At 43.0% G+C, this 6,712-nt stretch overlaps 1 non-coding gene across 1 annotated transcript; it reads right to left on the bottom strand.

Moving 5' to 3' along the window:
* Positions 1-6,630: 6,630 nt before the first annotated feature.
* Positions 6,631-6,712, bottom strand: TRNAS-AGA (transfer RNA serine (anticodon AGA)). Its single transcript has one exon. It is a non-coding gene; the product is annotated as a tRNA-Ser (tRNA).

The following is a 6,712-nucleotide window of genomic DNA, read 5'->3' as shown; positions in this document are numbered from 1 at the left end:
CTGTCCATAATAAAGTTTAGTGAAAAAGATATATTAAATTAAGTCATTTGATGGAGAACCGTAAATTCGTTCCGCTCGCTCATTACCTTATTAACAATCTGGTTTTAGGATGCGGGGTCTGGAGCTGCTCCAGACCCGTGCATATCCCAGCAGTTGCTCCACACACCTGTCAATCCTTCGAGAACTGTCCCAGAATCTTACATGCGTTGCTCAAGAGTTGCTCCACACCTGCTAGTGCTCTGGGAACTGACCCGTGCATCGCCCGGGACTTGCTCCAGATCCCTAACATCAGCCAGGAGCTCCTAAATATGTGGGTATCACGCGGTACTTCCACATATCCATGTGACACACAGGAACTACCACATGGTAACCCAGGAATGTTTGGCTAGGCTTTTTTCAGTTTTTATTACATATTTTATATTTTAAATAGAACCAAATGTGGATATTTAGGCACACAAAAGTCCACATTTTGTACATATCGTCCTTGAGCACCAGCAGGTCCTGTTTTCTGTGGTATGAGGTGGAACAAGAATGTATGGAAGGGGGAGGTCGGATGGGGGAGTTGGAAGAGCATGGGAATGGTGGGGAGGGGATGGTGGGAAGGAGGTGGTGGGAAGGGGGGTAGTGGGAAGGGGAAGAGGGTGCTGGTTAGTGGGGGTGGAGTAAGAGAAGAATTCTGAGTGTGGTTATTGGGTTGTGGAGTTATGAGGGGAGATATCCTTGGGTTGTGGATAACCTTGGGTTGTGGATAACCTTGGGTTGTGGAGTTATGAGGGAGATATCCTTGGGTTGTGGAGTTATGAGGGGAGATATCCTTGTGTTGTGGATAACCTTGGGTTGTGGAGTTATGAGGGAGATATCCTTGGGTTGTGGAGTTATGAGGGAGATATCTTTGGGTTGTGGAGTTATGAGGGAGATATCCGTTAGTGCTACTACTACTACTAACGGATATCTCCCTCATAACTCCACAACCCAAGGTTATTATTGTTAAAAACATTCTCTCAGCGCTTCGAAACACAGACTTTTTTAATTAATTCAAACAAAGCAGCAATGAGTGAGGAAATATGTATAGGTTTCATAAGTACATCTACTACTATCTCTGCTGCACGAAGGCTTGAGTATTTTGCTGGGTTCGTTCCATGCACTTTTCACGTACCTCTTAAAGCAATTCTCATCTTTTGTCCGTGGCACCGTCGCTTCTCAGTGCAAGCGAATGGCCTGTTCTACCAGGCAGGGATACCTTTGGTGTGGGCCATATATATCTAGCACCTGATCTGCCATTGCACCACCGTGCCGGATCTGTGAAGGGAGGGGGTGTTGCATCCTGCAAAGTCTATGGGTCTAATATTTCCTTTAAACTGCATATAGTGTCTTATATCCCTTTGGTCTATTGTTTACTTTGTTTGTGGTTCTATTGTTTGAAACATATTGAATGTTCTTTGGATCTACTTTTACAAAGAAGTGTTGTCTTACGACACAGTGAAACATTATTATTATTTAACTCAAACTCACTCGAGGCTTCGAGACTTCATGGCCTTCCCATACCACCTAATGTACTCTTAAAGCTTTACTGCCACTTTCCGAGTAATTTACGACTGCTCTTGCGAGTGAGTAGCGTCACGTGAACTAACAAACCGCAAGATAGCTATATCTCCCCTTAATAAATCAAGATATGTATGAAAATGCAGATTTGTTTAAAGGACAACCCGACACCGCTCATTCGCCTGGGATTCGAACCAAGGATGGAAGACTGAGACGACTAGAGAGAATTAGGAGAGAGAATGTGAGACTGGGAAAGCGAGAGAGAGAGAGAGAGAGAGAGAGAGAGAGAGAGAGAGAGAGAGAGAGAGAGAGAGAGAGAGAGAGAGAGAGAGAGAGAGAGAGAGAGAGAGAGAGAGAGAGAGAGAGAGAGAGAGAGAGAGAGAGAGAGAGAGAGAGAGAGAGAGAGAGAGAGAGAGAGAGAGAGAGAGAGAGAGAGAGAGAGAGAGAGAGAGAGAGAATCGCTAAATAACCAAATCGGATTTATATCTCATGGATTAAAAGATAATGGGGTATTTCTGTGATCCGCATTTTGCACAACATAAATAAATACGTACACATTTAAAATTACCGCCTGTCATAACAAGATATGCGGCCTTTCACGAGGACTGTCAGGCCGTTTCACGTACCCTGAACTGCCCTCTCTCATGCCCAGGACAGCTCAGTCAGATACCCTAAGCATCAGTTTCATTGGCCTTGTTTAATGTTTGGTTATACAACGCAGACTACTCTCTCGTTCTATCAGAAAGCCCTCTCGTTCTATCAGAAAGCCCTCTCGTTCTATCAGAAAGCCCTCTCGTTCTATCAGAAAGCCCTCTCGTTCTATCAGAAAGCCCTCTCGTTCTATCAGAAAGCCCTCTCGTTCTATCAGAAAGCCCTCTCGTTCTATCAGAAAGCCCTCTCGTTCTATCAGAAAGCCCTCTCGTTCTATCAGAAAGCCCTCTCGTTCTATCAGAAAGCCCTCTCGTTCTATCAGAAAGCCCTCTCGTTCTATCAGAAAGCCCTCTCGTTCTATCAGAAAGCCCTCTCGTTCTATCAGAAAGCCCTCTCGTTCTATCAGAAAGCCCTCTCGTTCTATCAGAAAGCCCTCTCGTTCTATCAGAAAGCCCTCTCGTTCTATCAGAAAGCCCTCTCGTTCTATCAGAAAGCCCTCTCGTTCTATCAGAAAGCCCTCTCGTTCTATCAGAAAGCCCTCTCGTTCTATCAGAAAGCCCTCTCGTTCTATCAGAAAGCCCTCTCGTTCTATCAGAAAGCCCTCTCGTTCTATCAGAAAGCCCTCTCGTTCTATCAGAAAGCCCTCTCGTTCTATCAGAAAGCCCTCTTACTTCCAGGCACCCCAATCTTATTCTTAAGAAGACATTTGTTATACCCACATTCAACCTTCGTTCTAAAATCCTGTTTGCAAAGCCATGCAGCGCTCAGACATACACTCCCGTAGACCATTTAGACATCGCTGACATCACTTTTGTACTCATTCATCTCTGGTGTCCTTCTCATACTAACACATATTCTCAAACCTTTTAACAGTCGTCCATTGGTCAGGTTGATGCACCTGTCTTTCTAAGGTTCGAATCCTTCACGGAGATGAGTTCTTTAAGTTACACACACACACACACACACACACACACACACACACACACACACACACACACACACACACATACACACACACACACACACACATATATATATATGTGTATATATATATATATATATATATATATATATATATATATATATATATATATATATATTGTATTATATATTGTATTGACATATTGTAACTCAATTTACATTCGATATTACACATTATTGTATATTGCAAATCAAATGCATCCTGTAATATTTGAAATCACTAATATTGCATTAGCATTTACGAATAAATAATCACACTATTTTACCGACTAACAAATTATTTTGTATTTTCCCATTTTAACAAGTTATTGCATTATGGTTTCATGGGAGAAAAGTTAGTTTTTTTCAGCAGCTTATCTGAAGTCAACGAATTTGCCACACCACTTTTGTAAGCTTGAGGGAGGCCAATGCTTCCTTGTACGTAACATAAGAGTAATGTCGTATAGAAGACTATCCCATATATAGAGTTTATCAGATTCCTCAATAAAGGAGATCACCATGCACACATACATGGAGTCTCCTGTGTGGGAGATTCTACAAGGCTGAGTGTCTTGCTTCATCTTTCATAACACCTTACACATACAGACAACAGTTTTATACATCTGTGGCAGCCCATTCATACACTAATGGTAGCGTTCACTTATATACTATTGATAACCTTCCATTATCTTCCCCGAAACCCCCCAAACCCCCCATGCCTGTAAGCCATTGAATACTCTCATTCCCTGATTACTTTGCCATATCCTACACCCTGGCACCGTCGCCATTCCTTCGGCAGCCTTCCCCTGCCTTCCTCCCTTGGCAGCGTTCCCTAGGCGGCCTATAAAAACTACTCCCCCAAACCCCTTCTTTATACTCCAGTCATTTCCATGAAATCCAGTCCTGTTCTATATCCACGTTTATTTACCCTCTATTCATCCCTCTAATACACATCATTCATTCACTCGATATTATGCCCTCTCATATTCCATCACTCATTCATTCACCATCCCCATTCATTCACTCGACATTCATCCCTCTCACATACTCCCATTCATACACTCGACATATTGCCATCTCATATCGTCATTCATTCACTCGACATTCATCCCTCTCACATACTCCCATTCATACACTCGACATATTACCATCTCATATCGTCATTCATTCACTCGACATTCATCTCGCGCATAGATGCCCACCTGCCCTCTCATCCCCTCTCACATATCCTTCTCTACTCATTCTAAAACTTCCGTTCCTGGCTCTCCCGTGTGGCTCCAGGATATTATTGCTTCCGGTGTCCAACTGGCCGCCTTGTTCCTCAATATCTTTATGGTGTTGATACTGGTTGTGGTGAGGGAGGGGGGGAGGGGGGTGTATTTACTATTTGTATTTGCAGAATTGAGCTATTAGCTCTTGGACTCCCACCTTGCTAACCAATTTAGCTCTTGGACTCCCACCTTGCTAACCAATTTAGCTCTTGGACTCCCACCTTGCTAACCAATTTAGCTCTTGGACTCCCACCTTGCTAACCAATTTAGCTCTTGGACTCCCACCTTGCTAACCAATTTAGCTCTTGGACTCCCACCTTGCTAACCAATTTAGCTCTTGGACTCCCACCTTGCTAACCAATTTAGCTCTTGGACTCCCGCCTTGCTAATCAATTTATTTTTCCTCTATTATGTCTGCTTCATATATTTATCTTACTCACATACACACACATCTCTCAGGAAGCAGCCCGTAGCAGCTGTCTAACTCCCAGGTACCCCCTTTACTGCTAGGTGAACAAGTGCATCAGGGTGAAAGAAACTCTGCCAATTTGTTTCTGTCTCTGCCGGAGATCGAACCCGGGCCCTTAGGACTACAACCCCCGACTACGTGGATCCCTGTCCATGTAATCGGCGGGCCCCTAATTCTGGGTGATTGTGAGTGATTTGGGGGGGGGGTGATGGATGAGGGGGTGTGAGGGGGGGTGTGTGTGGGCGGGGTGATGGTTGTGGTGGTCGTGGTGAAGGTGTGAGATCTCTGTGGTTGTAGTGGAAATGGGGAACTGTGGGATAGTGGTGGTTGTAGTGGTGATGGTGAGAGGTGATGCGTTTGGGGTGATCCTCGATGTGGTTATGGTGGATGGTGAGGTGTGGGATGGGGGGGGTGGTAGGTGTGGGATGGTGGTGGTTGTAGTGGTGATGGTGAAGGGGGGGGGGTGTGGATTTGTGGTTTTGGCGATAATGGGTGATAATGATGGGGGTGTTTGTGGTGGATGTGTTGCGGTAGCAGAGTGGGCTGGTTGGTGATAGTGCTTACCTAACAGTGACTTCGGGGAGTAAGGTCTAGCTCGTGTTGGTCTAGTAAGGTCTGCGTGTTAGTTTGCCTTCCATGACATTTTATTCCTCAGTCGATTCTGGCGTAAAGTTGGGGATGGAGGTGGTTTCCGCAACTTATTCTTTCAGCACATTTCTCGTGTTGATCACCTACAGGATACGAGTGTTTTCCCTACAACTATTCTTGCTTCCACATGTGCCCTTTTGCCATACTTTCAACTGTATGAATATATCCTTTCCCACCTTGTCTATTTCCCTCAATATCTTGTATATAGTGATCATAGCCCTTCCTATTAATTTTCTTATCTAGCGGTATGATATCTAGTTCTCTAACTCTCTCCTCGTAACTTACTCCTAGTAATCCTGATCACATTGTTTTGGGGAAACATCTGAATTTATATAAGTTTAATTTGGCGCTTCACATGGTGTGGATTCCATGCTATTGCTGCATATTTCAGTATCGAGCTCATATACGTTTCAAAGATTATCCTGAAAGAGTACATATTAAGATATTTAAATTATACTCTGATATTTAAATTATATTTAAATGATATAAATGATATTCTGATGTATTTTATCTTGTCATATGCCGTCGATTGTAGCCTTACTGATGTGCTCCTTTGGTGTTAGTGGAAAGCAATTCATTCTTTCAGTTTTCTGCAATTACATTTTAATTACTGTGTACACTTCCTCTGGTTTCCTATCTCATATTCATTACCGTAGATTTGCTCGAATTGAGCCTTAAACAGCCTCCTTGAGTCATAAAGTTATAAATATATAAAGTTCTAATGTATAAAGTATAGAGTACCTCTAAAATATATATATATATATATATATATATATATATATATATATATATATATATATATATATATATATATATATATATATATATATATATATATATGTATGTACAGAGAGAGAGAGAGAGAGAGAGAGAGAGAGAGAGAGAGAGAGAGAGAGAGAGAGAGAGAGAGAGAGAGAGAGAGAGAGAGAGAGAGAGAGAGAGAGAGAGTAGAGAGAGAGAGAGAGAGTACAGAGAGAGAGAGATAGAGAGAGAGTAGAGAGAGAGTAGAGAGAGAGAGAGTAGAGAGCGAGAGAGAGACAGACAGACAGACAGACTCAGCCCGGTTAATGAGGTAAAAATTAACGTTTTCGCAGTGAGTAGGATTCGAACCTACGCGGGAAGATCCCATCTGATTTCTAGTCAGACGCCTTAACCACTCGGCCATCACTGC

Source organism: Procambarus clarkii, chromosome 18 (genome assembly GCF_040958095.1).
Source record: "Procambarus clarkii isolate CNS0578487 chromosome 18, FALCON_Pclarkii_2.0, whole genome shotgun sequence".
Taxonomy (NCBI): Eukaryota; Metazoa; Arthropoda; class Malacostraca; order Decapoda; family Cambaridae; genus Procambarus; species Procambarus clarkii.
Note: the sequence above shows the minus strand (reverse complement) of the source record. Positions and strands in the feature narration are given on the sequence as shown.